The sequence below is a fragment of the Labrus mixtus genome, chromosome 3, assembly GCF_963584025.1.
Source record: "Labrus mixtus chromosome 3, fLabMix1.1, whole genome shotgun sequence".
Lineage (NCBI taxonomy): Eukaryota > Metazoa > Chordata > Actinopteri > Labriformes > Labridae > Labrus > Labrus mixtus.
The window spans coordinates 3,414,892-3,430,227 of NC_083614.1; the positions used below are offsets into that span (position 1 = coordinate 3,414,892).

At 46.3% G+C, this 15,336-nt stretch overlaps 1 protein-coding gene across 3 annotated transcripts in view; it reads right to left on the reverse strand.

Moving 5' to 3' along the window:
* Nucleotides 1-15,114, reverse strand: part of ddr2a (discoidin domain receptor tyrosine kinase 2a) — a 47,031-nt gene extending 31,917 nt beyond the window's left edge. Inside the window, exon 1 of one of the 3 annotated variants that reach the window (XM_061034857.1) lies at nucleotides 14,911-15,114. The gene's annotated coding sequence lies outside the window, so the exon portion shown is untranslated. The remainder of the gene's footprint in view (nucleotides 1-14,910) is intronic. The other 2 variants (XM_061034858.1, XM_061034856.1) reach the window with 2 other exon arrangements.
* Nucleotides 15,115-15,336: the final 222 nt, after the last annotated feature.

A 15,336-nucleotide genomic window follows, 5' to 3' on the forward strand; every position in this document is an offset into this window, starting at 1 on the left:
GAAATAACAAATGGATTAAAGGACCAGTCAGTAATAAAAGTCAGATAAATCAGATGAAGTGAGCTTACTATCTGATCAGACATTAAGGAAACATGCTATGTTGAAGAGCTGGCTTCTCTGACAACAATGCAGCAGCCAGTATGTCCTCCTTCTAACTTTAGATTCTGCTCCTGAATGCTCTGGATTTGTTTGGACCAGAGAAGGCAGGCGCTTTTAAGACACCCCACCAACACGGCCGTTTTGGACGCCCCTCTGTTTACCAGATATGAGAGCAGTTATCAGGTCAACAGGTGTTGCAGTGATGGAAGCGGTCAAGAGAAGTGGTTCAGATAGAAGTGATTGTACCCGATCTAAAAAGCCTCTGCATGTTTCTAATAAGCTCCACGAGCAGAAACGTGCTCAAACTAGGATCAATATTGGAGATGCTTTTGAAAAATGGAGAGAGGTTAGAACACAGAAAGGTTTACAGACCCATGCAGAGCTGGATAAACACTGAAGCTTCAGAGTCCACCACATGGTGACCTGTGTGAGCACGGGGGGAAGTCCTATAGTTTTCTGGCTATATTGATTGTTCACTGACAGGTGAAAATATCATGTTCTCCTAAAATTAAACTTGTCATTCAGCTGAAAGTTTCATGCATCATCGTTCTTTATGTATTTCATTTATTGGTTGTATGTTGTAGTGTTGTAGTACTCGAAATTGGTCTTGGTCTCAAGACCAATTTTCAAAGGTCTTTTACTCGGTCTTGTCTCAGTCTCAGACTGGGCGGACTCCAGATTTTAAATCAAGACTGGTCAAGACCACCACTGACAGGTTATTTCGCCACGTCTTCATTGTTCTAAAAGAACAAATAACTTTGATTAATTTGTAGTTTTATCCCCCGGTGATTGCTGCAACCTTCCCGGTGTTAAGGTCTCGGTGAGTGACATACCCGCTGCACACCAGATGGTGATTTTCAGTGATGTTTATGGTCTTGGTCTTGGTCTTGTCTCGGTCTCGGAGCACTCTGGTCCCGGGTATGTCTTGGTCTCAGTTGATGTGGTCTTGACTACAACACTAGTATTTTGTCACTCGCCCTCATGTTGCTGCACTTCCTGCCTTTGTGTGGTTTCCCTCTCTTGTGATGGAGTGCCCTGCCTTCATTGTGTTCACCTGTGTGTGATTAGCCCGTGTGTATTTAACGTCCGTATTCCCTCTTTACTAGTTCCTTAAATCAAATCTTTTTTTTCTCTAGCCCTGCTCCTCGGGGTTTGCTAGATTTATGAGTTTCACATTGGAAACTTTGTGGATGGAAATGTTTGAGAGGCTGTTAAAATGGTGAAAAGTATTTCCTGCGTATGGGTTGTATTGTTATTGCCTCCTCTGGATCCAGCTGCGTTCTCGATATGAAGAGAACAGCTGTTATTCCGCCGTTGGTCTCTGTTACAGTACCATCCAATCGGTCAGCAGAGCTGGAGACACACAGGCAGGTTAACTGCTCTGGAAAACTTCTCTCCGTTCTCTTCTTACAGGAAAACAGCAGGAAAATCTGATTCATGAACCTCTATCGCAGGTTCAAAAAGTGTCGCTTCCAGGACTTTTCACTTTTCACTTTCTAATACACGTTTAAAGGAAAACAGTTATGAGCTCATGAGAGCAATGAGGAATCATCAACATTAAAAAGTGTCCATAGTATTTCTTTATTACGCTCATGCTGTCAGATGTTATCCACACAAAGTTTGTTAGCTGTCTTGTTATTAACGGTATTTTCTTCATTTTAAGAAACGTGCGTTATGTTTGAGAAGTGAATATTCCTCCGTAGAGTTGAGTTTAAGTTTGAGTGTTTTTGTTCTGAGAAAAGGAGCAGAAACAGTCGGAGAGAGGTGGAGGAGTTGGAGACGGAGGTACCGCAACCAGCTGCACAAACCCTTCAGCGGTGGATTTATTCTCAAAGCTCCTGAGAGACGGAGCAGGAAAAGACGGAGATTTAGGTCACATGGCCTTTACCTGCCTGTCTCAGAGCAGATCTCAGAGGATGTACAGTACGTCTAATCTTTGGGCCCTTACTTATTTCACATGATAGAGCTCGTACGTTCCTGTGAATAAGTCGTGCTTTCATTTTCTTTCATACTTTTCTTATTGTGAGTTGATCAATGAAAAAAAGACTTGCAGCCCTGGCATGCTTCTAGTAGCATATACAACAAACTACCGTAAAACTTCTAATAATCACCCAGGCTTTTATTTCCTGCAGCAGTGTATGAAATAACCCGGCATTTTTATGTTACAGGCGTCAATACGAGACAGGCCTGTAAAGGAAGAATGTCCTACTTTTTGATCGAGTAGATGTCGCCCTTGAGCACCAGCATTAAACCAAAACAATCTGCTGTGTGGCCACACCTCCTCCATACTGAAGCCTCCACTCTCCTCCAGAGACACACCTCCAACCCTATCCTCTCGCGTTTGCACAAAGGAGTTATGAAATTGGAACGCACATTAATTAAACACTAAGCCCTAAGCGCAAGTGGCGGACAAAATCGTCCTTGGCTGGAGGTGCATTGTTGTGTTACCATGCTAATGGTAACGCTTTTTAGTTAGCTCGTAGCTTCACATTGCACATAAATTGACACAGAATGGCCGTGATAATCAGTGAGTATGTTCTTCTCTCTAGTCCTTGACTAAAACAGCTTTTATACACAAGGGGAGGAGCCGGCCGTCCCGTCCATGTAAATACGGCTCTGACAACAACACAGCCAGCGGGACTCGAGCTTCTCCCTCATTGTAGACAGTCATGACTCAGAGACACATTTACACAGGATAGACTGGATCTATGATATATTTATTTTTGGAACTTGTCGGACATTCTGTCTTTAATCATTTTCATACAAAGTTCATGCACAGCAAAGACGAAAAAGTCTATAAAATGGTAAGTTTACACCAGAGGGATTATTTAACCTTGTACTAAATTAGGATATCAGTAAACAAATGACATCATACATCACTTGTTTGATTTGATCTTTGCTTTGACAGCACATTCTACCAGTGTGCTGCACTGTGAAGGAAACAGAGAGACACCCTTGGTAATATATTTTGGATTTGCAAACTAATCAACACTCAATGCATCAGAGCCTCTAACTGAGAGCATCCTGTGTTTGTCAAAACCTGCAGCAACGCCAGGCTGGTAAAAGGTACTGGGCCTTAATTTGTGATGGGCTTTTTTTTTTAGGTTTTACAGTACCTTCAGAAGCCACCAGTCCTACCAGAGCCGCAATGTTTGTTTGTAGACTGCGAGTGAAATACTGACATGAAAGAATCAGTGACTGTCTGATCTATTGTCTTTCATTCTGCACCGCTAAACATCCTGAAAGTCTATTCCCAACATAGTCACAAAATCCAAATAAACCAAAGTCAGACCCACGGGCTCTTCTCAAATCCTTCCAAAGGAAAAATAATAAACCTGAGCTTAAAGTGTTTAAAACAATCAAAACAAGGCTTTTTAAAGTGGATGAACATGTCAAAAAAACAAATAGGTGTGATTAGCTCATGTCTCGATGGACACACACTGTACGGGGGAGTGAATGTTTTGATGACTCATCAGTTTTGATTTGATGAAGGATAAGAGTTATTCACAATAAGGCGTGTAGCTGACCTGATTGACAGGTGGTCGGGGTGTAACGGTTTGTCAGGAGGTTTAAAACAGCCATGACAGTTACAGCCTGGACTGGACAGGAATCTGAATGATTACAGAGATAATCAACGATGACTGGACCTTTGTTTGAATTCAGACAGTATCACCACCACCACCAGGGTCTAGACTCCATCAGGGGGTGTCACCACCACCACTAGGGTCTAGACTCCATCAGGGGGGGTATCACCACCACCAGGGTCTAGACTCCATCAGGGGGTATCACCACCACCAGGGTCTAGACTCCAATGGGGGGTACCACCACCACCACCAGGGTCTAGACTCCATCAGGGGGTGTCACCACCACCACCAGGGTCTAGACTCCATCAGGGGGGGTATCACCACCACCAGGGTCTAGACTCCATAGGGGGTACCACCACCACCACCAGGGTCTAGACTCCATCAGGGGGTATCACCACCACCAGGGTCTAGACTCCATAGGGGGTACCACCACCACCACCAGGGTCTAGACTCCATCAGGAGGGTATCACCACCACCACCAGGGTCTAGACTTCATCAGGGGGGTATCACCACCACCACCACCAGGGTCTAGACTTCATCAGGGGGGTATCACCACCACCACCAGGGTCTAGACTTCATCAGGGGGGTATCACCACCACCACCAGGGTCTAGACTCCATCAGGAGGGTATCACCACCATCACCAGGGTCTAGACTCCATCAGGGAGGTATCCTATCCTGCTGTCACCCCTCTGATGACGGACTCTAATCGGCAGAGACATTGCTCATTTCTCTTTTCCTAAACTGTTAAATAAATAAAGTTCTCCTGATTGAATGAGACTTTCTTAATCAGCAGGATGAGATAAAATCAGCTGATTCACTGCTGATGTGAAATACTGGACGCTCAGTGGTTGTATTTGGGTTTTCCCCAGGAGGCCGTCTTGTTTGTATAAAGAACCAGATTTTCTGCTGGGAGGGTCAAGGCCAGTACACAGACAGTAACGTTGGTGCACCATCCAGTCCTGCACCCTGGGAAAGAACAACTTCACGCTCCAGCCTATAAACCAAAACCTGGACGTGTTGATCTGATCTCTTAGGATCAAGAGAGAAAAAGTCACAAAGGCCTAAAGAAAGAGAGCTTCAGACGTCTCCTTCATAATCCCAACAGCAGGCCTGTTCAGTCCGCTGTTTCAAGCTGTGAGTTAAGCCCCTGTGACGAGTCTCCTTCAGTCTGAGGCATAATGGTCATATCCATATGCTGTAAATGGGAACCATTCACATGTGCTTTCCATTTTACATCCTCTTGTTTCTCCCTTAGGACTCGAACAGAGATTCACAGATATTTTATTTTTATGAGAGGGCATTAAATCTCCAACCGGAGCCAGGAGGAGTCGTGTAAACACACCGCCATGAAACACGGGAAAAGGACATACACAGGTCATCACATGTTCTTGACTCTATCATCTGGTGAGATGTGAGTCGTAGCAGGAAGTGATCATCATTTGTAATTATATATAATGGTGGATTTCTGTGTTGCTGTTTAGAGTTGACTCTTCTTTTTCCTTTTTCAGCGTCATTGTTTTGAAGGGGACATATTGTGAAAAATCCACTTGTTCAGTGTTTTTGAACATATATCTGGGTAACCTGAGTGTCTACTGACCCACAACATGTGAAATAAACCCATCCAGTCCTTTGTTTGTGGTCTGTATAAGTCTTAGAACACAGAGAAAAATGCTCTATTTCTAATGTGCTCTCCTTGTGATGTCACAGTGGGATTCTGGTAAAAAAAAAAAAAATCCCCTCCCCTCCCCTGATATCTCCACCCATAGACTCCACCCCCAGCCTAGAACAAAACTTTAATGCAGGTCGGCCATTTTTATTCTCTCTACAGAGGAGTGATGTCTACGAGGTAAACTCGGGGGGGGGGGGGGGGGCTCAATACATTTAAAGAGACACACACACCAAAACAGAGCGTTCTGAGAGAGCTGGTTTATACAGGGTCACAAACCTCCTCAGGTGCTTTATTCATGTTATATTTTGACCAAAGCACAGGGGACTGTTTGAAAAGGTGGAGGAGGGGGGACAATATGTTCTCTTTACAGTAATAATGATGTGCACAGCTTTCCTCTTTATTATCCATCAGGACACGCTCACAGTCCGTACCCTCGTCAGTGCCGCACGTCAGAGCTTGAACTCCGGGGGTCTCGAAGGCGAGTCCTAGAGGTGTCACCTGACAGAAGCTGAGGGTTACAGTTTCTTTAGATTGTAGATTCAGCTTTTCCTGAGGCTTGATACCTGCTGTGTGGAGCTCCTTACTGATGGTGCGTTCAGGTTACTCAGTATATGAACAGCCTGTAGGCAGGTGTTTGTAAGTTCATATTTAGGCCACAAGGGGAAAAGACCAAACCAGGAGGAGGCTCAGGGTTTCTTGCTTCACCTTTGTCAAACACTCATAATTGTTGATTTTGTAATATTGTGAAATAAAAATGGTTTTGTAGTTTGTTATGTAAGGAGAGAATGATTGAATCTCCAGGCGCTGAACTTTAAAGCCACACTGTCATATTGGAAAAAAACACCGGCACACGCCAAGAGGAAGTTTTTTTCTTTTCTTCCTTATTTTTTTTTCTCTTCCCCCGTCAGGGACGAGGTCCATCCAGAGGCGCTGTTTGTCATTAGGCATGGTTGTGTCCCCAGGCCAGTGGGGGGGAGGGTGGGGGGGAGGGGGGGAGGGCCCTAGGACTGAGAAACTTGGGAAATTTTTTAAATGACGGTAAGAAACCTCCCTAAGGGGGCCCCATCTGATAGCACTCCCTCCTGTTGCCCAGCTAAGCGTGCCATGCATTTATGCTTTGAAAACCAAAAGTTTGTCAATGAAGCGGAATTAGATGTCTGGGAGAAAAAAAAAAGAGGAAGACAAGTAAATGTCTGCAGGGAAAACGTTGATCAACGCTGGTTGGAGGGACCGCCAATTCATTTTAACAGACTCTAGAATCTCCCCACTGGATCCATCCCCTGAACGACTCTGAGATCAGAGCTCTGTGTGTTCAGCTCAGATCACTGAACGTCAGCCTGTTGTCTTTTACCCAATCAAACGACTCAACGCATCTTAGCGCCCGCGCTCTGACAAACTGCACTCTGCTACAAGCATCATCAAATTTACGAACAAACAGCACTGAGGTTTTATCAGCTAAATGAGTTTAAAGAATGTTAACTGAGAATTCTCTTAACGTTGAGGTGGCTAAAGTTGAAGCCAACACCACGTACTGTGAGATATCTACGGTGGCTGGGAAGTGCAAAACAAACTTACAAAATGTGAAACAGTTTGAGCTTGAGACAAATTAACATTTTAATGAAACAAAAAAACGATCAGCAGAAAACTTTTATCAGCCCGAGAACGAATTTACAAACCACAAAATCTTGACGGAGAGGGAATGTACCAAATGCAGGAACTGACTGAGTGAGAATAATATAATGAGAACATGTGTGTTTGTATCAATGCTGCGTGTAGTTGAAGAGAATCTCAATGTGAACTAAAGAGTGGAGAAGAACATACTGGAGAACAGGAAACATGCAGCAGCAGGTTCATTAGAGCACGGAGATGGTAGAGGTGGCGTGCAGACAGTCTATGGTCGTGCAGCGATCACAGGGAATAAAGGTCACCCCCCCCCCACCCCCCCCACTGGCTCCAGGTGAATTCTCCTCATTATATCCTGCTGCGTTCTCACATCAGCTCACTCTGACTTTCTGCAGAATAAATACGAGGAGGCTGGAGGAGAAACTCCAGGTGGAGAGAGAAACATTCAGATGTTTGTGTTCACACATGATGCTCAGACTCAGAATATCAGTTTTCTGCAAGTGTGAAAGTTGTGTTTGTTTGCAGCTCATTGTGTGAACTTCATGCAAAATCTTAACCTAAAAAGTAACAAGTCACCTTGACTGTAAGGAAAATGTGCAGAAGTGGAATAAAAAGTAGTTAATTCTGCAAAGTAAAAAGCATCTTCAAATTCTTCCTGACTTCTGTCCTTTGGTAAAAGCACTTCACATCTTTCCACTCTACAGACGTTCAACAGAGCAGATAGAAGCAGCAACTCTATAAAAAGTCGTCCATACGGCCCGATAAGTCAGCAGTGACAGCTCTTTCATTGGCTGCAGGCTGTCATTTTGTACACAGCGGCAGCCTGCAGCACGTCCTGAGGTTCTCTTCATGTGGAATATATGAGCTCAGATCTTCCCCGACGGCCTGTAATTTAGGAAAACAGAGAGGTGGACCGAAAATGATTGTCAAGACAAACAGACAAACAGACAAACAAACAAAAGGGAAGCAGACCACGCAAACTGGAGAGAGAGAGATGAATGACTGTGAACAAACAGAGGCCACATGTGCAAACACGAGAGGATTCCTGTCATGTGAATGTCTTTTTGTTTCAGTATAAAAACAGCTGTTTAATGTAAACATGGGTATCCATTCAACAAGAAAAATACTCATGAAGAAGTTTAGTTTTTGAAGTCAAGCTTGAGTCAGAGACAAACATGTGATTGAAGCTTAGAAATATGCAGGTCGAGACGAATGCAGCCTGCGCCGGGCTTCGAGTAACCCAATCCCCCTTAAATGGTGGGTGATGAGTCGGGCACTGGTTTGGGCAGGGTCGAAGTTCAAGCACGTGTGGGATGCTAAGTCAACAGCGTCGTATTTTAAGGGATGATGTTCCCTGAAATGTTACTATTTATACCAAATTACAGCGTGCACCTCGGCTGGTAGCGAGAGCCAGCTGAGCATTGATTTGAAAACACTTCCAATCAAACGTCTGCGTCGAGTTACGGGCGAGCTAAGTGAGCACCCGCTGCCTCCAGGGCTTCCAGTGTGGGGGATGAAATTACAGCCTCTGCTGTGGTTTGTGATTCAGGCGTGCTAAGATGTCAGTCAGACTCCAAACACCGGCGGGAGAAGGCGGCTAATTGAAATGACATGTCAGAAAGATGCGATGATAACACGCTGCTAATGTGGTTTCTCTCTGCGCTCGGGATCTGTCCCAGAGTGCGTGCTTTTAGAGCACATATCAAATGTCGAGCCGTTATTTCTTATTGAATTAAACTGAATAGAAGTCAGCGTTTTAGCCTTAATGGAAGTGTGCATTTTAAAGATACTCCCCCGTATTGGCCGAGTGGTCGGTTTGCACGCAACATGTGCAGAGGCTGTGGTCCTTGGAGTGGGCAGCTCAGGTTCAAATCCAACATGTTGCTTCTTTCCCTGCACGTTATCCCCCCCTCTCTCTCTCTATCTCCTCTCTCTCTCTCTCTCTGTCTCTCTCTCTCCCTCTCTCTCTGTCTCTCTCTCACTCTCTCTCTGTCTCTCCTCTCTCTCTCTCCCTCTCTCTCTGTCTCTCTCTCTCTGTCTCTCTGTCTCTCTGTCTCTCCCTCTCTCTCTGTCTCTCTCTCACTCTCTCTCTCCCTCTCTCTCTCTGTCTCTCTCTCTCTGTCTCTCTCTCTCCCTCTCTCTCTGTCTCTCTCTCACTCTCTCTCTCCTCTCTCTCTCTCCTTGACTTCAGACTCTGTCCTCTGTCCTTCTCTTAAAGCCTATCTCCTCTCCCCTGCAGTGTTGTAACTGTCCCTTTAAATAAAAAACAAAAACAGGAGATGTAACTTTATTATCCTCCCCCCTCAGAGATCCACCACAGGCATTTTCATATTCCCCTGTCATAAGCAATAAGTTTGAAATGATTGACGTTAATAAAGATGCTTTCCTATTTACAGAGCACAACAAAAAGAACGACCCACCCACCCCTCTTCTATTCAACTGTAATTAAGAATCAATCTGTGGCCATCGGACTGTTCCTGGAATTTGCGGTCAGGGTTTATTATTTATTATTTTGTTTTTGTTTTTCAGGACATCTCATCTGCTTCAGCTTGTCTTTGTTCAGTCGGACGAGAATATGTGATTGTTTAAGAGACACAGAGAGCAGAAACAAGGTCACACTCCTTATCAATCACTCCTCCCTATCAGAGCTCGACCGATTAGTCGATCAGCCGATAATATCGATGTTAGCGTATCCAGTGACTATCAGTATCGACTAATTTTATCTCAGCTTTGCGCTGATATTACTGATTTATTCACCAGTAAATAGCATTTCATTTGAGTATCATTGTATTGAACCAGCAGTTCTGTTTCACCAGCAGAGGGCGCTATATGGATTACAACAAGTGATCCTTCATAAAAAAGTCTCACAGGAATGATTTCAGCCAATTATCTGACACTGTGTCCTAACAGAACACGAGCGTTAGAAAACGCTTTTTATCGCACATGATCGCATGCTCGCTGTCCACACTACATCTGTTAAATACTTTATTCTCTGCTCTGTGAATTTCAGTTTTGAAGGTGGAAAAACTGAAGAGTGGTGCTTTTATTTTGAAGGTGGACAAACAGAAGACTGGTGCTTTTATTTTGAAGGTGGACAAACAGAAGACTGGTGCTTTTATTTTGAAGGTGGACAAACTGAAGAGTGGTGTTTTTATTTTGAAGGTGGACAAACAGAAGACTGGTGCTTTTATTTTGAAGGTGGACAAACTGAAGAGTGGTGTTTTTATTTTGAAGGTGGACAAACAGAAGACTGGTGCTTTTATTTTGAAGGTGGACAAACTGAAGTGTGGTGCTTTGTATTGACGAGCTGTTGACTCAAATCACAACACTCAGAGGCTCGTGGTGAGCTGAATAAAGTTGTTCTCCGGTGTTGACACAGGTCAAAGGTCAACATTTCAATCCTGATGTGGATATTATTAATGCACTGTTATCTCTACTTTGCTGCTGAGGGAGGAGAAAGAGGGTCAGCGCCGTGTAGAGCGCCCTCCTTCCTCCTATCTCGTTCCTCTTCTGCTACGCGGGTGACAAAGAAGAAAATAGAAACGGGGTGTCAGAGTAAAAACGGCCAGCCTGCTCTGCGTTGGTCGAGGGCAGTTAGAACACTCCAATAGGAAACAAAAGAATCAAGCTGATTTTGTCGCTGACGCTTGCTCAGGTCGTGCGCTGTTTCTCACACAGACTAAAAACTGTACCACAAATTAAAGATTGATATCCTGATATTTTAATGTGTACATTAATTGCTCTCTGTGCATGGTGTCGTTCTGGCTGCTCAGGTTGAAGTCCGTCATCATTGCAGGTTTGGACATTTGTTCTTCATGATTACAATTCAAAATGTTTGGGTCGCAGGGGGCCCTCGGTCTGCCAGTTGCCCACCGCTGCCTTATTATATTAATGAGAACATGTACATGCCAAAGTGAGTAAAAACGTTATTCAGCTCAAAGAATGAGTATGTTCAAAAAAACTGAAGACGTTTGTCTAGGGAGACGTTTTTCAGCGCTACCAAAGGAAGGCAAATTTGTGAATCTACACCAGACGTCTCAAATGTGGAAATTTCATGTTGCAGCAAAACTCTTAATCATGTCCTCATTAAAGGAACAATATGATCCACATAAATAAATCATAGATCCAGTCTATCCTGTGTAAATGTGTCTCTGAGTCATGACTGTCTACAATGAGGGAGAAGCTCGAGTCCTGCTGGCTGTGTTGTTGTCAGAGTCGTATTTACATGGACGGGACGGCCGGCTCCTCCCCTTGTGTATAAAAGCTGTTTTAGTCAAGAACTAGAGAGAAGAAGAACATACTCACTGATTATTTGAATGTTAGTAAGAGTTTTTAGATCACGCTCATTCTGTGTCAGTTTACATGAAATGTGAAGCTACGAGCTAACTAAAGAGCGCTAACATTAGCATGCTAACACAACAATGTGAAGCTACGAGCTAACTAAAGAACACTAACATTAGCATGCTAACACAACAATGTGAAGCTACGAGCTAACTAAAGAGCGCTAACATTAGCATGCTAACACAACAATGTGAAGCTACGAGCTAACAACAGAGCGCTAACATTAGCATGCTAACACAACAATGCAGGACACAGGTGAACGCAGCTCGAGTAAAAGACAATTTTGTCCGCCGCTTGCGCTAAACTTTGTGTGCAAGCGAGTGAAGGGGGTTTGGAGGTGTGTCTCTGGAGGAGAGCGGAGGCTTCAGGATGGAGGAGGCGTGGCCTAACAGCAGTTTGTTTTGGTTCCATGCTGTTCCTCAAAAAGCTGCTTGTTATGTTCTTACAGTTTGTTGCTTTTCTGTACTTTTTGCAGCTAATGTAAAATCTAAATATATATAAAGGTGTGAAGGTGTTAGCAACAAGGCCACAGAACAAAGGGATCAGCTGTGTGGACCAAAGTAGTTACATAAACACACACACACACGACCTTAAAGTCACCTTGACCTCTGTGTACAAAGACTCCACTGATCAGCGGGAACCTCTCCAGTTCAGATCCTCGTGTGCTGGTTCACATTTCCAAGCTGTGAGCTCATACATATTCTCAACTCTTCAGCTGAGTGTGGACGCTGAGTTTACCAAACACCTTCAACCACGTAGAATAGAGTCTTCTGTTTGGACTTCTATCACCCACATACCACAGGAGGACACCTACATACCACCTCCATAACACCTCTGTGACACACACTTCCTGGACACACACCACCTCAGGACACACACCACCTCCAGGACACACACCACCTCAGGACACACACCACCTCCAGGACACACACCACCTCAGGACACACACCACCTCAGGACACACACCACCTCCAGGACACACACCACCTCAGGACACACACCACCTCCAGGACACACACCACCTCTGGACACACACCACCTCAGGACACACACCACCTCCAGGACACACACCACCTCAGGACACACACCACCTCCAGGACACACACCACCTCTGGACACACACCACCTCTGGACACACACCACCTCAGGACACACACCACCTCCAGGACACACACCACCACTGGACACACACCACCTCCAGGACACACACCATCTCTGGACACACCACCTCAGGACACACACCACCTCCAGGACAGACACCACCACTGGACACACACCACCTCCAGGACACACACCACCACTGGACACACACCACCTCTGGACACACACCACCTCTGGACACACCACCTCAGGACACACACCACCTCCAGGACACACACCACCACTGGACACACACCACCTCTGGACACACACCACCTCTGGACACACCACCTCAGGACACACACCACCTCCAGGACACACACCACCTCTGGACACACCACCACAGGACACACACCACCTCCAGGACACACACCACCACTGGACACACACTACCTCCAGGACACACACCACCTCTGGACACACCACCTCAGGACACACACCACCTCCAGGACACACACCACCACTGGACACACACCACCTCTGGACACACACCACCTCTGGACACACCACCTCAGGACACACACCACCTCTGGACACACACCACCTCTGGACACACCACCTCAGGACACACACCACCACTGGACACACACCACCACTGGACACACACCACCTCTGGACACACACCACCTCCAGGACACACACCACCTCTGGACACACACCACCTCCAGGACACACACCACCACTGGACACACACCACCTCAGGACACACACCACCTCTGGACACACACCACCTCCAGGACACACACCACCACTGGACACACACCACCTCAGGACACACACCACCTCCAGGACACACACCACCACTGGACACACACCACCTCCAGCACACACACCACCTCTGGACACACACCACCTCCAGGACACACACACCTCCAGGACACACACCACCTCTGGACACACACCACCTCCAGGACACACACCACCTCTGGACACACACCACCTCCAGGACACACACCACCACTGGACACACACCACCTCAGGACACACACCACCTCTGGACACACACCACCTCCAGGACACACACCACCACTGGACACACACCACCTCAGGACACACACCACCACTGGACACACACCACCTCCAGGACACACACCACCTCCAGGACACACACCACCACTGGACACACACCACCTCCAGGACACACACCACCTCCAGGACACACACCACCACTGGACACATCACCTCAGGACACACACCACCACTGGACACACACCACCTCAGGACACACACCACCTCCAGGACACACACCACCTCTGGACACACACCACCTCCAGGACACACACCACCTCAGGACACACACCACCTCAGGACACACACCACCTCCAGGACACACACCACCACTGGACACACACCACCTCCAGGACACACACCACCTCCAGGACACACACCACCTCTGGACACACACCACCACTGGACACACACCACCTCCAGGACACACACCACCACTGGACACACACCACCTCTGGACACACACCACCTCTGGACACACACCACCTCCGGCACACACACCACCTCCAGGACACACACCACTTCAGGACACACCACCGCTGGACACACCACCTCTGGACACACACCACCTCAGGACACACACCACGTCCAGCACACACACCACCTCCAGGACACACACCACCTCAGGACACACCACCTCTGGACACACCACCTCAGGACACACACCACCTCAGGACACACACCACGTCCAGCACACACACCACCTCCAGGACATACCACCACTGGACACACCACCTCTGGACACACACCACCTCCAGGACACACACCACCTCCAGGACACACAAACCGGACGTGTCCTGGAAGCTGTAACCTGAGTCCTGCACATTTCGACCACAGTAAACTTTGAAAGAATCCCAGAGGCCATTAATGAGTCTGCTGTTTGGATCATCAGGAACACACTCCTGACAACCCCGCCACAATAAAACCAACAAAAACATTAGTGAGCTTCATGCAGGGTTTCAAATGAAATCATTTGATACACGTGTAAACAGAAGTTAGAGTTAGAGGTAGCCAGACAGTCAGAGTCTAGAAACCCTTAAATCTTCAAACAGTCTTGAACTTATTGAGGAAGGCGCTGAATCATCAATGAAGAGGAAAAGCTTATTTTCTTTAACCCTGCTCATGGTTTGAAAATGTGTTGAAATGAAGGAATGAGCCTTAATCACATCCAAATGAAATCAGTGTGTACTGGCTTCAGTTTGAAACAGCTGGATCTGGATCTGCAGAGACCAGTTTGAATCTGGCTCTGTTCTGCCGTCCTCTCTGTGAGTCTGCCGTGCAGCTACTTTACACAGAAAAGACATGAAGTTCAGACGTGCATCCACGGCTGCCGACAGGAAATACTTACAGAAAACTTTAAAGGGTTCTCCAAAGAGTCCAGCACTAAGTTCTACCTTTACAGTGCAGACAATGAAAGACACTTAGAAAAGGACAGGATGACTTACTTTGAAGAGGTTTCGTCCTTTCAGACCATTTGTTCAGAGGTGTTTTTTTTAGATTATTCCAGTGAGAGTCAGGACGGCTGGATGTAGCAAGCCGAGCTGTTTCTCTCTTTTACTCACTCGCTCGCTGTCTGTCCACCAGCCGCGTCAACCAGGGCTCACTGGGCTGATGTAAGACACCCCCACAAATAGGGAAAAAAAAGGAGGGAGAGGAGAGAAAGAAGGAAAGAGAGAGATAGAGAGAGAGAGAGAGGGGGGGGGGGGGAACCCTTCACATTCTGTGGATTCCTGGGAGCATGCCAGAGAGCCAGAAATCCACATGCCACACATACGGTTTCAATTAGGGTTGAATCCAGCGCTCCATCAGAACGCTTTCTTCCTCCTGAAAAGAGTCTTTCTTCTCTCTGACAGTTAGAAACCGAAGAGACC